The 19,681-nt window shown below is 37.0% G+C and overlaps 2 long non-coding RNA genes across 3 annotated transcripts in view; one reads left to right on the top strand and one right to left on the bottom strand.

Moving 5' to 3' along the window:
• LOC138190200 (uncharacterized) overlaps positions 1-19,681 on the bottom strand; it is a 117,365-nt gene that overhangs the window by 39,953 nt on the left and 57,731 nt on the right. The window lies entirely within an intron of this gene.
• Positions 4,830-8,615, top strand: LOC138190201 (uncharacterized). Its single transcript, XR_011176232.1, has 3 exons — positions 4,830-5,103; positions 5,490-5,966; positions 6,166-8,615. It is a non-coding gene; the product is annotated as an uncharacterized LOC138190201 (long non-coding RNA).

Below are 19,681 nucleotides of genomic sequence, written 5' to 3'. Positions count from 1 at the left end.
TGGATTTCGTAACGTGAAAAATTCGGAAATTTCGGGGTATACACGGGGATTAATCACTGACAGCGTTTAAGCCGGAACCTTTATCAAGTAAGTTTAAACAAAGCAAAACAATTTATTTCGGAATCTTGACAAACGGCCTTACATACATTACTTTTCGTTTCGCTTTAACTCCGAATCCCGGGGCTAATGCATCGTCTGCTGTCACAGGGTTAGCATAATGTGCTTAGCAACCCCAGGATCGCACCACGGTCACCTAACGAACAAGTCCTGTACAAGAGCCAGCACTTAATGTTTCCATATGGGGAGCGAATTCTCCCGTTAAGGGCTCGATATTTTTCTCACACATTCTGCACACCATCGATTCTTTTAAATTTCAAAATACTAAATTCGACGATTCTAAATACTACCGCTTCCGACATTTACATTATTCCCTATAAATGATACCTAGACTGCGAATTTTTAGAAGATGACACAGTTTACTATACTTTTATTAAGGAGAAAAAAGGTACAAGTGTTAGATGAAGATGTATAAATATACCTGTTATTTCTACAATCATTAAAACAGATCTAATATTACGTTAATATCTTGTATCAATAAAATGAATATATTGATAATTTCATTCTAGCACTTTTGCTGGAGTTAAAAATTCATATCTTTTCAGTTTGTTTTTGGAATATATCGATATTCTGAATAATTTATATTTAATTTTATATTATACCTCCCTTATAGAAATATCTTCATAAATTTCTCATAAACATTCGAATTTCCACAATATAATTCAACAGGTGTGTTAAATCATTATGTTACAATACACGCAAAATAAGGAATGTTACAGAATTGGGTTAGGAGAGTGTAAAGAACGATATAAGTTACCTTAGCAAGATGTAAATTCATCAAGGATTGAATATAGTTGGTTGAAGCTCGATAGGCATTCACCGATATGTCAGAAATTGAATTTTGTGATCGTTAATTTCAGAAACTCGGAAACTTGAAAATAACCTAATTGTAGGGAGAACCATAAGCTCTTGACGTACTTATTAATTAGCGTTGAACAGCTCCCATGTAAGTTAATTGCGAATCATCAGCGGTTTGGTAGAGGAGGTTCTCCAAAAATCTTCTCTCTTCGCTTGTTCCCAGAAACAGATTAAATTCTCGTTTACTATAATCGCGAGTTTAACCGTTAATTATAATAAGGTTGAAATTTTCGGGAAAGAAAAATCAACCGTGTAATCATAACCGTTTCAAATCCATTAAATATCCTAGAACAAATATTCATGAAGGGAAATTACGAATTAAAAATATTTCAAATCAAGAAACTTACTATACTTAGTGCAATTTTTCGATATAATAAAAAAATTATTTAAAAAAAAACTAAAAACACACTTTTACGCAAATGCATTGATACCTATATGTCGATATAAAATGATTCCGAATTTCTTCAGTACACTGTACAATTTTATGATATATAGTAAAATTCTACATCTATATTAATAGCTACATAAAATACAAGAAATTGGCCAACTGTGTTAAACATTCACGAAAAATAGAATTTTCTATTTAGATAATTATCGTTGTGAGTCAAACGTTAATAAATGTAGAAACGGGACAAATAATTTGAATTTGAGTTCTGGAGAGGTGCGGGTGTCTGTAAGAGAAATGCGTCTTATCTATTAACTGGCGGATCCGATGAACCGGAATATCACGGACCAAAGAGGGTAAATAAGGGTATGCTTTGACATCGTTTCGCGATCGCTAAAAATCAGAATCAGGAACCTCGGTACCAGCGTGTTCAAGGAGAAACCTCGGCGATTATGTCGGTAATTGCGTTCCGTCCTTAGATCACGTCGACAACCCGACTGAGAGCCGAGCCAAGGAACAGGGAGACCTACAGCTTGTAACGCGGAAGCTTTTGATGTACAGGCGGTGAAAATGATGTGATAATTCTAGGAAACAAACCTACCACCCTAACATATCGCTCTGTTGTGATATACCGACAGCTTAAAGCGACAATGATCGTTTTATGCTTAACGAGACGCACGCAAACGGTACTTTGTTCGTATGCTGCAACTCTATTAACAGAGATTTAAGAAGACAAACAAAACAGTAAGAGATGAAGTTAAACCAAATTATAAGCAAAGATGTTTATATTGACAAGTTGCCATATTTTAATATCGATAAATATATTAAAAATCTTTAAATCGTTATCCTTACAATAACAAGTAAATTGGCATATTGGTAAAAATCGATCTAAATGAAACGTATCTTCGAAGTTAGATTCGATTTGATTGCAAAATATCGACGTGCCATTCGACGTACGACGGATGAAGGCCAGACAGCGCAATAATTGGTTCGTCCACTTAACACCGGCCCACTGTCCAGTGAATGTATTCGTTGAGATTACGCGAAATGGTTGTAAATGCCAAGAGAACTCCAGTCTGTTGGGGCGACCCTTTCCTCACCCTCGACAAGGGCGAGGCACTATCTCGCAACTGCAGTTACAACTGCACAAAGGTTAATGCATGCTATTGTCGTTGCCAGACCGACAGAACTATTGCCCTTTTGGTGGACGCTGGACAGACGCATTCAAACGAGTCGCTACGAACCTAAGCTTATTCATACACGTGTATCTTCGACTTCTAATTTGCTCCCATAATCAGCAGTTCCGACATCAATCTTTTGTTTCTGTATAGGAAATTTGATGGTCACTTTTCCTTATATAATATGGATATTAGGAAATTTGAAAATTTCGAGAAACATTATGGTGAGAGTACAAATAAGGAAATTTTTATTCTTTGGTTTCTATTTTTCTTTTTTTTCTATATTATGGGATTTAAAAATACATTTCTCGTACTATGATAATTATATTCATAGTAAACTTATATCTGTCATACTATATATAGTAAATAATGAAATATACTGTTGCTACATCTTTAAATAATGAACTTCGATTTATAAACTGGTGAGTCTATAAAAAGGTAACAAGTATTCCTCCCAAGTAGGCACTAGTTCATCGTGAATTTTCACACTTTGATAAAATACACATACTATTACTACGAATCGACGAAAGTATCTGTATATTCATAAACAGCTGTATATACATAGCAAGTTTTATTTCATGCTTAATTTATATGCGCGACTCAAGACAAAAGGGAATACGGAAAATTGCTTAAGCGTTTTAAGCGTTCGATTTAATGGAATCCTTTGTAAAAGCGGCGCTTTTAAACGGGAACCATTGCTCCTCGATCCTCTTATTTTGCTCATGGTTATTGTTCCTCGTTAAAAACACCGTAACCGCTAAAGCAGCCGACATAAAAGCGTTGTACGAATAATAGTAACTACTCTATGGCTCGTCTGCGTTCCACGATGAAGGGTGATAAAGTGAAACGAGACTCATCACGCGAATGGAGGAGACACACCACCTGTCAGGAGAATCAAAATCAGGCTGGATCAAAGCGCATTGAACACGGATTGCGTGCATCCTACCACATAAAGAGAGTGTTTTTCTGTTGGCGAATCAGAACGCAAATTATGTAGCCATGCCCGAGAAAAGGGGACTATGAGTCAGAAACTGATGGAAGAAACGAGAGGAGACACAACGAAGGGAGAGTGGTTGATAGTGATGGGATCAAGTTCAATATGTACGGTAGAATCTTCATTACCGACCATGACACAATATCCACCTCCAAGATGTACCATTGATTTTAAAAATGTTTCATGTTACTTAAGGTTTAAAAAAAGGAACACATTTTCTCATAAATGGATACTAGAATTCCATTGATACATCATAGAAAATATTTATATTAAAAACACGAATATTTTGATTCATAATTAAAAAATATTTCTTAACCACTTAATAAGCACAGACGGGAATAGATTCTCTTTAGTATAATTAATTATCTTCATTCTCTACCTTCATGAACTACTAGTACCATATCTTACAAAGTATATATTGTACATCTATTTTCATTCTCAAGGGATTAGTGATAATATCTAAATATATTAAAACATTTAAATGTATTACGAGTTGTAACGCTTGTAATTTGTCAATGTTTTCATCTGTTTGCAACGTGTTTGAGGCCATCGCTGGTAGACGGAAAAGGCTACGTCGATTTTAATTTAACAGCAGGACAAATTAAAAGGCATCAATCTGGAGGGCAAAGCACTGCAGGAGATTAACAGTTGCTTCTCAAGGATTGGGAAATATAAGGGGAACAAGAGGGAAGAAGCTAACCCTTCGATCAAAACTACCAACCGCATATCCGATTCCCTTCGTTCGGAATTTCCGAAGGGAATCTTCCCCAGAGGGTGAACAGACTAGCCTAAAAAATTCGCGGACCCCACATTTTCAGCGGATTGATCAATTAACGATAATTACACTGGCCTAAGTTTGCTGAAGAACGTCCATCTCTGTTCGTGGCAGTGGCAACTTGGAATTGATCTTGCGGTCGATGATTTTTTAATTTTGTTACCTTACGTTTTACCTTCATTCTGAATTGAGAAAATGAGGAACGTTAATTTAAAAAAGAAGAGGACAAATTAACACCATGGTTATAAATCAAAATGATGATAAGTTCTGAAACAAAATAATAATGTACTGCAAAATAATCTCTTCAGTCAATGAGATTGAAATTACCTCAATAATAGAAGAACAAGAAATAATATTATATTTAAAACTCTTATATTTAATACTTACTTATATTTAATATACGTACTTTTATTTAATATACGTACTTATATTTAATATACGTACTTATATTTAATACTGAGTCACTATATCCACTGCTATCAACACAAACAACGTATCACCATTGAAAATAGCTATACCACGTGCCCATAAATTGCAGCGAAATAAAAATCGCTCCATTCGCTCGACCATTACTTTTATCTAGAAATTTTCAGATTTTTGCCGCGTGTCGTTTCGATCGGGCCACTGAAAGCAGTCGACGGGTCACATTATCTGACCCGCGTCAATTTTTCGGAAAATCGGTCTCCTGCGGAATATTCCGACTGCGGGTCTATTATCAAAATTGATCGTCCCATAGCAGGATTGTCCAATCGTACAATACTAGTTCCTATTGAAGCATCTGGACCTCTAACAGAGGGTAAAACGATTGGTATCGAGTCGCATTGTTCGATAATGGCGGCTTCCCATAAGCTACGAGCAACTTGAGATTAGATTTCCTACAAAATCGGCTGATTTCTTAGGATAAACCAATGTTTTTCAAATTTTATGAAAGATTCGTGTTTAATTTTCGCTGTCCTACGTGTGTATTTAATGGCGCCATTTTTGTTCTTCTTTCGTCTTTCTCAGCGAATACATTGAATTCATACGCTATTCATCGAACAGTGAGATGCGATGGACAGAAGCACGCGATGAAATGAAACTGAAAAATTATAACGATTTCATATAAAATAAATAGCCGATAAAGCAACGAACGAATATCTAAAAACATAATTTTCTACGTACGTACACATTTCACGCTTACAGAAATACGGACACTGTATTCTATATATCTAGTCGAAAGCATACTCCCACGCTTATGGAAAATCCCACTTTTACAAAAGCTTGTAAAGTCGTGGCCTATGAGCAGCTGTCTTCTCATTGCAAAATTGTCCAACGAAGAACGAGACTAGTATTGGCTCTTGCCAATAACCCTCGAGCGAAATGATACTGCTGATCCAGCTATGCTTCCGAAAACACTTGGCTTGGATATTAGTATTGCTGGACCGCGGTTGAAAGGGGGATAACCGGGTATAAAAAGGAACACGAGAATGGAAAAGTAATGAGGCCGGTAATAGGTCCTTCGCGCGACGATAATGCGCCTCGGTTTCTGTTACGACCGACCACTGAATTGGAAGAGTCCTGCTTGACATACTGCGATAACCTGATTCTGATTCAATCAGTGCGGAATATGGAGGAAGATAAGAAGAAGATTTTCTAGGAGAGTGGAGGAGATTGTTGCAGGTAATTGTGGTAATTGATCTGTGAGTATTTGTTCTTTGCAGAATATTTTCTTCGTTTCTTTTGTTTTATTTTCAAGGGAAGTGGCGGATATTGTTATGCTTTTGCATGAAGAAAACTGTACCCGGAGTTAAACCAATTAATTTTCGAACATATCCGTTTTATTTTCTAAATATGTTACTTTATTTCAGCCACTTTGTAGGTACTTGAGGTTGATAAATGTGTGCGTGCGTCAACAGAAGTCATTCATCAAGGGGAAACGACGCGTTTTACAAGAAAAAACTGGTAGAGTCTTTGCAGATTATTTAAAAGGAGTGGAAGACTCTTTGGACAACATTTTCTCTCGTTTCCAGCAATTAGCAGCCTTGACGCCAACTCATTAGCGGTTTATAAGGAAGTGAGCACATATAAAAGTTACTTACGCTTTACTTTGAGCCCCTCGTTTCACGAGGAAGAGCTAGCAACGTACAGTCGTACAAAGAATTTAAGTGAAGCTAATTTTCAGGAAAGCTGTTACGCTTCCGGCCTATTTCAAGCCACATTATTAACTTAAGTACAGCACTGTTTTCTTCTGTGCATTTTCCACGAGCATCCCCCACGCTCTCCCCTTCCCTCTTTATTATTGTATCTTACTGAACTACCTCCTTTCCTATTTAACTTCGATGGCTCTTTGAGTTTTCTTCAATCTTAACTTCCACTCCTGGATCACGTGCATTCTGTAATTTAATGTTAAAACTGGGAATTTGTTAATAAAGACAGATCGAAAATAAATTTGGAAGTTGCCAAGTTTGAAATTCGACACTGATTACTTCGATTAAGGCTTAGAAAGTATAAATCTTTCTCCCCAAGACGAAGACAATCGATAAGATAATCAAACACTGTTGTCAATGAACTCTACTTCGAACGTTTCAAAATCGTGGAAATAATAATTAACGGTTTAAAATCCGACCAGGTCTCTGTGATCAATTAATTAAACAGAAGTTTCAACGAGGCAAATATAAAATTACCAAGCAATAAAGTTCAGAGGCAGGCGTGGTCCGAAAGACGAACTTTTAATCGCCTGGTCGGGAAAACTATCTCGTGTTTCACGTTCAAATTAGGCCACGTTAAAGGGGAGTCACAATCTGGTGTCAGACAGGTGAAGCTGCCCCACGAAGACTGGTCGCTAATTATTTCCGAATTAACGGCACATTAGTCTTGTGTCCCCATTACGACGTAGTTCGGACAGCATCCTGAAGCTTGGATTAACGTGAATGCAGGATTACCGGGGACAGAAATTAAACCCGATGTCGCTGTTAAATAGTTTCCACTCAGCTACCAAGTGACGGTAATGATCGTAAATTAATCGACCATACCTACCTACGCGCGAATCGATAACGACTTTATTCGCATAGATGAAATTTATAAAAAGTATTTGTATACAGAAGATTAATTTTCCTTCGATGGAAATTTGATAAATTCGTGTATTGGTAAAGTATTTTTGACTCGTGAAATTATTTTCTGATGTTTGAGATAACATTTTTCCAATATCAGGCATTTTAGTAAGAATTGTTTCGTGATACCTTCAGAACCATAACGGAGTTATTCAAAATGATCATCGTAGAGAAGGTAGTTGTAACTGGTTTAACACGTTGACTACTAATGATATCATGACGCGTCATGAATTGCTTGCTATCGGAGGCTTACGTTGAAAAGCAAATGACCGACATGTATAGCAACTAAGTAAATCCAATCCAAAATTTCATAAATTTTTTAAAAATGTCGTTAGAGTAACACCAAATAGAAATCGAGTGTATAGCAAATCTTTGTTACAGGAGTTTCCTTAAGAAGGAAGCAAAAGAAGTCTAAAAGAGAAGAAAAAATAGAAGAAAGAAGAATGTAACAAGAGGCGAGAGAGTTCTATACAGAGAGAAGGCACGGAATTATATTTTTGATACGACGCAGAAGTTTCTCCCCGGGGACAGTAAGGAGAACGCATTTAACGTTTACGTCGTCGATAAGAAAAATCTCGTCGGGAACTGGTCTCGCTGTTGTAGGAACCCTCTTGCCGGTACTTTCGATGTCGAGGTGCTTCGTTAATTCGCCTTCAAGCTTGGAAATAATTTCCAGGCGGAGAATTTCATCAGGACGAGGGTAAAGTAGCCCTTGTAACGTCTGCCAGCCAGCTTAACACTCGTTTAAGTGTGCACGTATACGTACGGGACAGCGGTTTTAGTCGTCGCTGACGAAATATTACTTTCGTTATTGTCTGTCTCAGAGCGGCAGCAACAACCGGTACGAAGGGTTCTTCTCCCCTGTGAACTGTTTTAATTAATCCACGTCGAATTAACGGTTAAAGCATCACGAACTCGACAGACCTGGACTACCGTTCTCCTATCTCGTCGCGTAATCCTCTTACTTTATAGGATTCGTTATTGTACATACCTCGTTGACTATGATGCTCGAAAACCTTTCGCCGTTTATTTACGACCGATTCCTCAAATCCTCCCGCTACTGATTTTTCATTTTATCGTACAAACGATTCAAATCGATTCTATATTCGATGCACAAGCGTAGGATATCCTATGCAATTGAAACGAGACGTATCTTTATATTTGGTGTTTTCATGATGTACAAATCAAGATAAAAAGGAAATGTTAAATTAAGAATAAATAAATAAGAATTCACATTCTACACAACAATGAATTCTTACATACATGTATGTATTTCGTGGATTACAAGTGCATTTTTCCTTGTTCCCTTTCCTTGGTATTCTAATTCTGTTAGAATAATTTCAATTTTCGCACGAACCTTACGTGCGGTTAACGTCAAAAGAAGGGTCAAGTCAAAAGAAACACACAGTGTGCTTTTATTCTTCTATCCTGTGAAATTCGAAGCGTGACCGTGTCGAGACATTAGTAACCTAGCACAAACACAGAAGAGAGACAGGGTCACCGTTTCTATGCGTCACAAAGCGCATCGTTTGTCGATTTCCCCTCCTCTCTTAGCGCGCAAACGTAAATTAAAAATGCTCTGGCCCTTCCTCCAGCGTTTAATGAACGAACGACAAAAGAGCAGCCGTTGAAACGCGGCGCAAAGGCAGAGTTCCGACAAAAATTAATATCACCCTCTTCGCCGCCGACGCTTGTTACGCAAGCACGCGCACCACTTCCTACAAAAAGCGTGTGTAACGCACCTAAAAGTGTAGATTCGTGACTCGTTTCTGGCGAAAGTTCCGACCGTTCTTCCGGTAACTTGATTTTCGATCCGAACGAGCGCACACTATAGCAAAATAGGGTTATTTCAGTCGTCTAAGCTTCGAAATCTTAGAATGGAATCTCCAACTTTCCACTAAATAATCAAACTGGCTGTACCTATATTACAAGACACCATTAGTCTTTAATACGAAAGAATGAGAAATATCATGTACTTATCATGCCCAGCACGAAAACAATATCAAAGACAATAAAATCATGACGATATCAAACCAATAAAACAATTAGAATAATCATGTGGTAGGGTTATTTGAGACAGCCAGCATATCCTCCTGACTTAAACAAGTCCATCTTACTATATACCATAAAATATAAAAAATTTTCGCTGAAAAATATTTCCTAAGTTCGATTGATGCAACAGATGAAGAAGGCAGCTTCGTTTTCTGCGATCCTAATATAAAGCACGTGAGGGTCGTATGTATAGTTCTAACACATTTTCGGTCGAATGGCGCGCGACCGCGAAAATTATGGACGTGCCAAAGTTCAAAGTGCTCCCTCCGGGCCCCGACTGTTGTTCCGCCAAAATAGCTAAATTGTTGACAAAGAAACGTGGCGCGATATCGTTGTCTCTAAATAGTAAACACGAAATATTTGTTTCCTCTTATGACGAATGTAATTGTTTCCTTGCCAATGGACTTTTCGGAATTTCTTGCAGATGTATGTATGTATATGTATCGTATATTGTAAAACGTATTAATTTTATGCAACAACTTTCGAATCGTTTGAATAACCATCTAATCATCGAATAAACCAAAATGCATAAACTAAAAACTAAAGAATATAGAAGAAGTTTGAAAGAGAATAATGGAGTAAAACGTATATACGTATAAACTGTTCGTTATTTCGCGGAATAAGGTTTCGGGAAGAATTCTTTTGGTATTAGTCACACGTCAGATGCATTAAGACATGACGTCATTTGGGAACGATTCATTGACATTTGCCAGCTTCGCCTCGGTTTTTGAATAGAATCTTTTTAAAAGTCGCGAGTATAGCTTCCTGTCAGGGAGACGCGTGATTGTTTGAAACCCGGCTGTTCTTGCGCGCGAAAAGAAGCTCACGAAACTCATTAGGCTTTGCTATTTGAATTTTTATCGCTCGCGTTTCACGCCTTCATTAAGTACCGCTGAAAGGCGGACTCGTTTTTCCTCACACATCTCGTCTATCGTTTCTTCGTTGTGATGCGGGTGTCAGTAGGTCAAGCCTGTTTTTACGTCGCACATTTCTCGCAGTTAAGAAGTGGTATCTGGTTTATCAGGCGAAAGAAACTGTTTCTTTATTTTTTTAAAGTCGAAGCTTTTGCACGCCTCAATTCTTTTACTTCCATTACAGATACAATTTCTGATTAAGCAAGTAATTAATAGAAAATTTATATTTTCAGATAGTCATAAGGAAGGATTCGTTCGATCGTTCCGGTTCTCTTGCAGTTCATTTCTGATAAAGATAACAATTTTTCTGGTAAACAATTTATGTATCCAGATTGTTGAATTGATTTAATTTCACTGTAACAATTAATTTCTGGCGCTTCTTGCACGAATAACCTTTGACAAACATATTACTTATGAAATTAAACGCACTAATTATGAAATCAAATGGATGTACAGATTTAAAAAATTCAAATTTGTTCAAAAATTCACTTTTTCTCGTTGAGTGCCCAATTGAGTTTCATAGAGACGAACGAAGTTCAAATATTTCGTCGTTGATCAGAGACGATTCCACGACGTGAGCACGTTGAAACAGCGCAAAGGTCTGCCGTCAGGCTGCGATCATTATACACGCAGCTTTAATTACGGCGTTTAGGCAACATGGTCGAACGATCTGGCGACGCGAGAGAATTTAATTACACGGCAGGACGAAAAAGGCCACGAAGGCGAAAGTGGGCTGCTGTGTGCCTCCATACATACGGGATTGCGGGTTGGAGAAGGCAGTTGAAAGCAAAGGATGGCGGAGAAAGCACGGCTAGGGCAACCAAAATTAACCTGAGCACCAAGCCGTCGAATATTGTATGTATATAGATGCATCGCTATTGCGTAACAACCTTCTTGCAACAGCAATCAGGAATCTAGTAAGAGAAGAGAAAAAGAAGAAGAGGATCTGCGTGTACAGCGAAACGCAATTTTGTATACCATCAAGTAGATGATCTTGATTCTATTCGTGAATTAAATTAGTGAGCTTACAAGTTGATTTATGTGCGTACATGTGTGTAACCAAAAATACCTAAATATTGCCAAATAGTCAAGAATATCTAACTCAAGCCCTAAGAAAAGAACCATATCAAAAGGTCTTCTTCGCTAAAAATTTTGATGCAAAAAGGAGCAACAAGGGTAATTCTCTCTAAAAAAGAAAAAAAAGAAAGAAGAAGTGGAAAACGAAAGCAAAACGGTATCAACGAGAGCTGATGAAAATGGAGGGGTATCGCGGCTCGAATGAAATAGCGGGCTATGGGGGTGTGCAACCACGCGGCTCGCGCGCAACGTCGATGAAGTAAAACGCAGCCAGGGTAATTGGCGCACCTTTCAGATGTAAATGCGGTTCGTTAGGGGGTTTCCACGAGCGATGCATCGCCGACGGCCACGCTAGGGTGTCGACAGCCACCAGGACTCGGCCGGTTGGAAATACTCCCCAGTCGTCTATATACCGACGCAGACCTCTGTCCAACATTACCATTACTTCCTGCCACCCATTGGTTACGTATAACTCACCTAAGGTGTTAAATACCGTATCCACATTTTCGTGATAATATCAGTTATTATCGGTTAATAATGGTGATAATATCAGTTATTATGACGGTTGTAATTCTTTTGAATAATTGTGGCAAGTCTAATTCAAGCGAGGATAGTTATATGTAATTAGTCAACAGAGTGAAGATGAAATGGCAAAAAGAATATGAAAATAAAATACCAGATGTGGATTCAGGCCTTTGTAACGTTAGGTCTTGTAAATTGTAAATTAAGGCGTAATGTTGCATTAAAGCAATATCTAATTTAGAATTTTTTTTTCATATATAAATTCATTGATTGAGTTTTATGCTTTAATATTGTGCTGATCAGAAGAAGTTGAAAAGATTTGCTTAAGGTGTTTTTAATTTCATTCGTTCTTCTACTTGAATTCTAGAGAAATTACAGTTTCAAAATATGTATTATCGTACTACAAATAATTTGCAAATATTATTTTTTATCGGAACAAATTGTTTGCTGAATGTTTTGCTTTATTTACGTATCGATTACATTTCAAATGATCAGAGGACGCATAAACACTCTTTGAAACATTTATCATGAAACGTTATGTCGGATATTACCTCAGTGATAAAATGATAAAGATAAAAACACAGAGCATTTTTGCAGTATAAAACGTTTTTAAAATAGCGATCGAAATTTTTCAACGATAAGCCAAAGTTAACTTGTATGAAAAAATATTCGTATTTATAAAATCGTTTCCTGCACTGATGGATTTTTGACGTTTTACGTGAAATAAAATATAGATATATATAAATTCTCGTTAACCCTTTCACGTTCAATATTGCAAATATTGGTGGTGTTTCAAAATGGCTATCTAACCATGAAAAAATCAACAAAATCAAGTGCTATCAAAACTAATATCACCTTTCATTTAACTATTGGACTACATACCATACTATCAACTGTCGTTTCAGGTAATAAAACTTTAATTTCACGTAGTTTTTTCGAAATGTCATAATATATTCCATCAAAGTAAGTATATCATTCTATATGCTTTTTCAATGATTATTTTGTTTTATTATTCCGGATTTAGAAGAATTATCAATTTTGGAATTGGGAAAGTCTTGGAACGGAATTGTTACGATTTCTTCATTTAGAAATTTCCTTCAAATAATTTATACATTCGAAAATTGTTCAGAAATAGGAAATGTCCTAAATTCATTTCATATGTATCAATCTAATACAAATTTTATTACTTACATTGATAACAAAATCATCAACACATAGTAAATGTCATATTATATATAATGTAATATAAATTACAAATAAATTACAAATTTTATCATGTATTAGGTTGATTGAATTTTTATGCTGACAAGAACATTGTTGAATTTTTAATTTGGGAATAGAATTTTACTTATCTTGTAGGATCTAAGGCAAGTTATTCATGGACCAATCAACTATCAACTCCATATCGATCACGAGTGTCACAGCGGCGTACAAGTATTATTGACGGTACGAATTATCCCTCACATCACGATGAGATCTCTGGAATAGCCAATAGGGTAATATTGTAGTACACCCCGTCTAATTATCGTACGTGCCTAATTTCAAGGTACCGCGTTGAAACGCACTAACCGTAACTAACGCTGATCGGTAAATGCTATTAATCTGCAGCTTGACTTCTGCTAATCAGCAGCCTACAAAACACCAAGTTTCCCTTCTCCGTCACAAATTATAGAAACTTCATTGGCAATGTAAGGATCGCACATAAGTTCTGCTTCGATTTTCATTTATTATGGCGACATTCATTTGTAGTCAGAATATTCGCGTGACTTTTTTTATGTCAATATGTATGAATTATGTAAATTTAAAAAAGACGAGACGAAGGTAATAGATAGTGAAAACGTAAATTTAGCATTTGGTAGAGGTTAAAGACATTTCCTTAAGATATTTCTGAGTGCATAAATTATTTTGAACAGAATTGTAAATAAAGAAATTACAACACCTCCATTCTAAGAATTATTGAATTTAAAAATTAATAATTCTTAGAAATCTAGGATAATGAAACAAAATACCCGTTGAGAAAGTATATTGTTTGATATGGAAACTTAATTAAACATACGACAGTTTAAAGAAGCCACGTGCAATTAAATTTTGTATAAAACGACGTTTGATGTGTACTATCATAAACCAATAGCTTAACCACATCAATACACTCGATATTCAGCGAGCAATAATCATCGATAACAGAAGCAATCGAGAATCTCTAAGCTTCACAAAGCTTGTAATCGGTCTTATTCTCGCTTGTTGGCGATTACACGCGCAAAATACCTGACCAGTCTTTCATTGAATCGGTGGGTGAGGCCGTTGATGAAAATTTATCAATAGTGCTTACGATCTCACCGCTTCGATGTTCCATTCCCTCCCTCTATTGATACTGTTTCACGGGTGATCAGAGATTGGCGGCAATCGATTAGCAATTACGAGCAGATAATTACCGTGCTGGTCTATACGGGATCGTGTTCGTCACGAGACCCTCCGAGGTGTGTTTCGAATCTCGGCGTACAACGCTCCTGATAACGCTCGTAACTAATCGATATCGCATTTTCTCTGTGTCAATAATCGGGATCGACCCTCTAAAACGAGCTCCTCTCTCTATCACGAAAATATCCCTGTGAAAAGGAGATGAACTCGCTGGCGCGTTCCATTCGCGCGGACGCACAGCTTCCAATGGGAAACGCAACCTTTATTCGCGACCTCGTCGTTATTTATAATGGCGGCCGCCCGTTATTACCGTTGTATGAATGATGGAGAAAAATGGACCGTTCGAAGGCTGTTTTCTGATCAATTTGAACGATGCCTTGAAAAATATCTCTTTCGAAGCGTGTCAATGTATAGAATAGAGAGATGTGAAAGTTAAATGAAAAATTATGAAGGTATGTTTCTATCAATCGTGAGTAACTATGTTATAGGATTCATTGATTGTTTGAAAAGATTTTGATGTTCCTATGTTTGATTCTATAGCGATTGAATGTATAATTGTTATTTATGTTGGACAAACGTTTCGCAATCGGATTTTTATTTGGAGTCTGAGAAAAAATTTATTTTAGTAAGAAATTAGTAGTTATAGAATTATAAATTCAATATTATATTAATATCCAATATACAATATTAAATAAAAATTAAAGAAATTATTGTTTTCAATGATTACAAATAAATAATTGCGATCTGAACATCTGCATTGTACATCTGAAATGTTAAAAAAAATTAGAATAAGAATAAAAATAGATAACCCCTATGAAAAAATAACATTTATTTATATTAAATAATTATCATACAACATAAAATACTATTATCTAAAAGGAGTGCAGAAAACGCTTATTGAATCGAGTTTGATTCACTTATATTTCAATAAGCCGCATATAAATTACACGATCGGTGTATCATACACTGAATCGCTGGCTGTTAAACGAATTGAACGTCTGGTTCTCGTTTAGCTTCGCGAGAAGCCACCGATTCTGTGTCGACAAATACCAGTTAACCAGTGTCTACGCCTGTACTCGCTTGTTTTAATTTCATCATAAAGAACCGACTCGTTTAAACGATATATGCTAACACCTGCAGCAGCCCCTAACACCGACTAGCCACCCCTTCTTTCTCTACGCAGCGTTTTAACCCCTCTAACGCTTACGAATACGAGTAGCCGGGATTATTGTATTCGCAGAGGCAAAACGAGAGGGGGAAAAAGTGACAAAAACGAGCACAGGAAACAGAGAGGCGGAAAGAGAACGAATGGAAACGTATTGCTGGTAGGAAATGAATTTTTACGATATTTACTTTAAAAGTTTTTTTTCAGCAGTGGCTGGCTGGTCGTTACCGACTTCCGCGGCCACGTTTTTCCATCAACGAACCAAGATTCCGACGCGGAATATCCGAATTCCCGCACACGGCCTCGGGGACAAATCGTTTCCGACCGATCGAGCCGAACGTCTAGACGAAATCGTTCGAATCGCGCCTATCGACCCGGGGCTTCCGCTCTTGGTCCCTCGTTTCGAAACTGAAAGTCGCGGGAATTATTGTGCTGAAGAGGAGCAGGAAGTTTAAGGCGTCTCGTCGGTGACGTGTATTGCGGTCGAAATCGTGATGTTTCAGAAAGTTTCACGAGTAAATAATTTATGTCGTTACATCAATTCATTAACGCTAGAATTAAAAAACCAGTGAAAATGAAGGGTTTCAGATTTTTTGAAATCTACGTATAAATAGCGTATTTGTAAAATTGAACAATTTAGAAAATTACGAAACTCCTCGTTTATTTAACTCTAAAGAAACGCTTGAACATATTGTTGAAAATATTATTAGAGAGTATTGTTTTATTTAATAGAATCTTATTTATGAATTCATGAGAATCCTCGTCTACAAGGCTGTGCTAAAACACTTATAAAGCAACAAGGTAAGTCTGATAAATCAATAAACATTTTTAAACGTTGCTTGAAAAACAGAATATGATGAAATCGATGAAATCCTAATCTTCAACACCATCTCATTACAATTTTTCTATATGTATTAGTTTTCTATATACGCGATATCTTATTATTATTGAATAATAGTTCAAAAAATTATCCTTTCTCTGATAAAATCCTACACGTATAATACGATGGCGGCTTTTCGAAAAGTCGCGACAAACAATAGACGTGAAAATCGAAACTTTTTCGATTCGGCGTCGGGAATGTAAACTCGCCTGTACCGTGTATTATGCATGCCGGGAAATAGAGCGTGTAGAGCGGTTCCATACGCGTCCACGTTTTCGACACGCTAACGTGTCCGGGGTTGCAGTCGGGGCTCGGAATTCTGATAATCACGTTACACTGAACGAGTTGTAAAATTCATGCCTCGTAAATACGAAATCGCTATTGACGGTTCGATCTCGATAGCCGAGTCCTTTCTTTTCCATTTACAAACGTTGAAATCGATTTATTTGCTCTTCGCACACCGTTTAAGTAAAACTTTCGATAAATTTGATGAAGCGAATAATTCTTCGCCACGATTGAATAAATAAATGCTGAATTCAATTGCATTTGATTGAATACAAATGATTGAACGAGTATACTTAACCTTTAAATGTATGATTCTTTCAAGTATAATAAAGCACGCTTTGAAATTGACAATTTATGTGTCATAAAATTATAGAAAAGTAATTTAAAACATATATTGTATTTTATTTTTTTTTTTTTATTGACCTATTGTAATATCGTAAAGGAGTTTAATTATAGATCGGTCGAAAATAGAAAAAACCGTGTACATCGCCCTTCTGTGGTTCGTTTACATTTAAGAGCGCCTATGTGACTAAAGTCACCTAGTTCTTGCAGAGGTATGAGAAAAACGATAAACAACGTTAGAGCAGAAGGACGGTTTCGGTTTTCAAGGAGGGGTGACCGAGAGGTCAGAGTATGCGAGTTGAAGAGTGAGTGTGTTGCGAGAATCAGAGTTGATCGAGACATCGAAGAGTAGAGTTGAGAGAGTTGATCGAGTTGTCAGTGTTGTAGAGTTGTTAGAGTTGCTAGTGAGAGAGAGAGAGAGAGAGAGAGAGAGAGAGAGAGAGAGAGAGAGAGAGAGAGAGAGAGAGAGAGAGAGAGAGAGAGAGAGAGAGAGAGAGAGAGAGAGAGAGAGAGAGAGAGAGAGAGAGAGAGTGTGTTAGATTCGTTGTGACGAGAGTTGCCAAATAACTGTAAAGTTATTTGAGATAGACACGAGTATCGCATTTACTTTCAGTTAAACAAACATCATTTTCTGTCCTATTAATATTTGTATATTTAATTCACTATTAATAAATTGTAAGTAATCGGGAAAAAATGTATATCTTAATTTCCACGATACTACACTATATACATATTGCAATTAGGATTATATATTAGGATATATATGAATTAATAAATTTTAAATTACCTTAGTGTAATGATATTCTTTCGTACTACAACGAATGGACAACAATTTCAGTATCGTTTATGATAATGGATTGCGATCACCCCTTCGTGGTCGTTTCATATAAATGCGATTTCTTTTTATTAATAACCGTAAACTATTTCCAAGTCATTTGATATTTTTATTAAATGTAATCGATATTATTATTTGTCGTTGATACGTAGAGAAAGAGAGAGTTGATGCAAAAGAGGTTTGCGAAGGAAATAAGCATTTTACGAGTTCCATTACGAACTACGGTCGGTTCTTAAGCAAGAAGTTTTTATAGATTCTAAAATGGCAGAACATCCCTTCGAGATTCCGAGAGCTCTTCACCGTTTCGTCCTTACGACGATAATACTTTATGCAACTAAGTAGGATCTTTCGCAGGAAACTTGGCTACTTCTGTAAGTCTTAAGTTTTCCGTCTCAAGTATCGGTAACGACGCATTAGAAGTAAATTTTTATAAGGAATTACACGCACTAAAATTAAACAACGAGCATGAACATCGTACGAAAAAAAATATAAAAATACAATCCTACATAAAGATCTAAGGAGTTTGAGTTTTGTCAACGTAATCAACTAATGTCATGTGATTACCAAGGCAATTTGATTGTATGCCCATACATATCTGCATCTTCTAGCCGACGTTCGAGAGAAGCTTCGCTATCGGTATGAGAGATAGACGATAGTAGCTATTGAGACGCGGTGTGTAAACTCAGACTACCAGCTTTTAGTTGATTAACGCACGCCGACCGTGACTCACTGTGGATCTCGAGTACAATGAAAATAGCTTCTGCCGGAAAGACAGATTACTCCAGATTATTGACTTTCGACTTGCTCCGGGAAGGAGCGAGTCGGTCCGGATGAAGAAAAGAACGGATAAGACGATGAATTCCGGTTCCCCGGACGAGTCTAACTCGATACGGGGCTATACTACTGTTTCTCGGAAATTCTATCCAACGCTTTCGCTTTACGCTTCAGAAATTCTACGTTTCCTCTTTTTTTTAAATACATACGATAATGATAAAGTTTGACAACAGAACTTGTTACCGAAATTTATAAAACAACTAATAAACTACAATATATATATAGTATTATAATATATATTATGTTTTGCACGTGTAGAAAATCTATAGAATAGAAAATCTGATACCAAAAGCACAAAAAATCTTATTCGCAAAGAGATAATTACTCTCTGAAAGGTTCGTTTAAAATTCTTCGTTACTTTATAACACTGTTACAGAATTAAAACAAAGATCTGCCTCAAAAAGGTTCAAATCCAACGTTAGAACGTTATCACCATTGGTAATCGATCTCGTAAAACTGCATCGCTTGTCATGCTGCTTCCATCGTGGTATAAATTGCTGCGGATAAACAGGTGGATGTGCACGCGATGAGACGAGGCGCTGTTAAGTGGAAGCTAGGCTACAAAGATCTACGTCGTCTAGGCGTGTGTTACGCTCTGTAAGAAGGAATTTCGTCGACGAAAGAGAAAGGGCAAGACGAGAGAAGGACCAACAAGCATCGTGAAATAGAGAGAGAAAGAGAGAGAGAGAGAAGGTTGGAAGAGGTACTGGGGGATGGAAGGTGGAAAGGGGACGAGCTTGCTCAGCAGATTGGTATCAATGGAGACAAATTGAGTTGGCCGGTGATCGATGAAGCTCACCGGCCGTGACGCGAAGTTACGGTAGCGTGCACAACGTTTTCCCTTCCTTCTCTCCTCTCCTCGCGTTTCCACCAACGATGTAGAGACTGTCTCTTTCTACAACGGCATTCGTTTGAGAACATATCTCGTAGAACGTAGTATCACAGCCACTATATCGCCCGT

Source organism: Bombus flavifrons, chromosome 3, assembly GCF_040668555.2.
Source record: "Bombus flavifrons isolate JBK064 chromosome 3, iyBomFlav1_principal, whole genome shotgun sequence".
NCBI classification, from domain to species: Eukaryota; Metazoa; Arthropoda; class Insecta; order Hymenoptera; family Apidae; genus Bombus; species Bombus flavifrons.
Note: the sequence above shows the minus strand (reverse complement) of the source record. Positions and strands in the feature narration are given on the sequence as shown.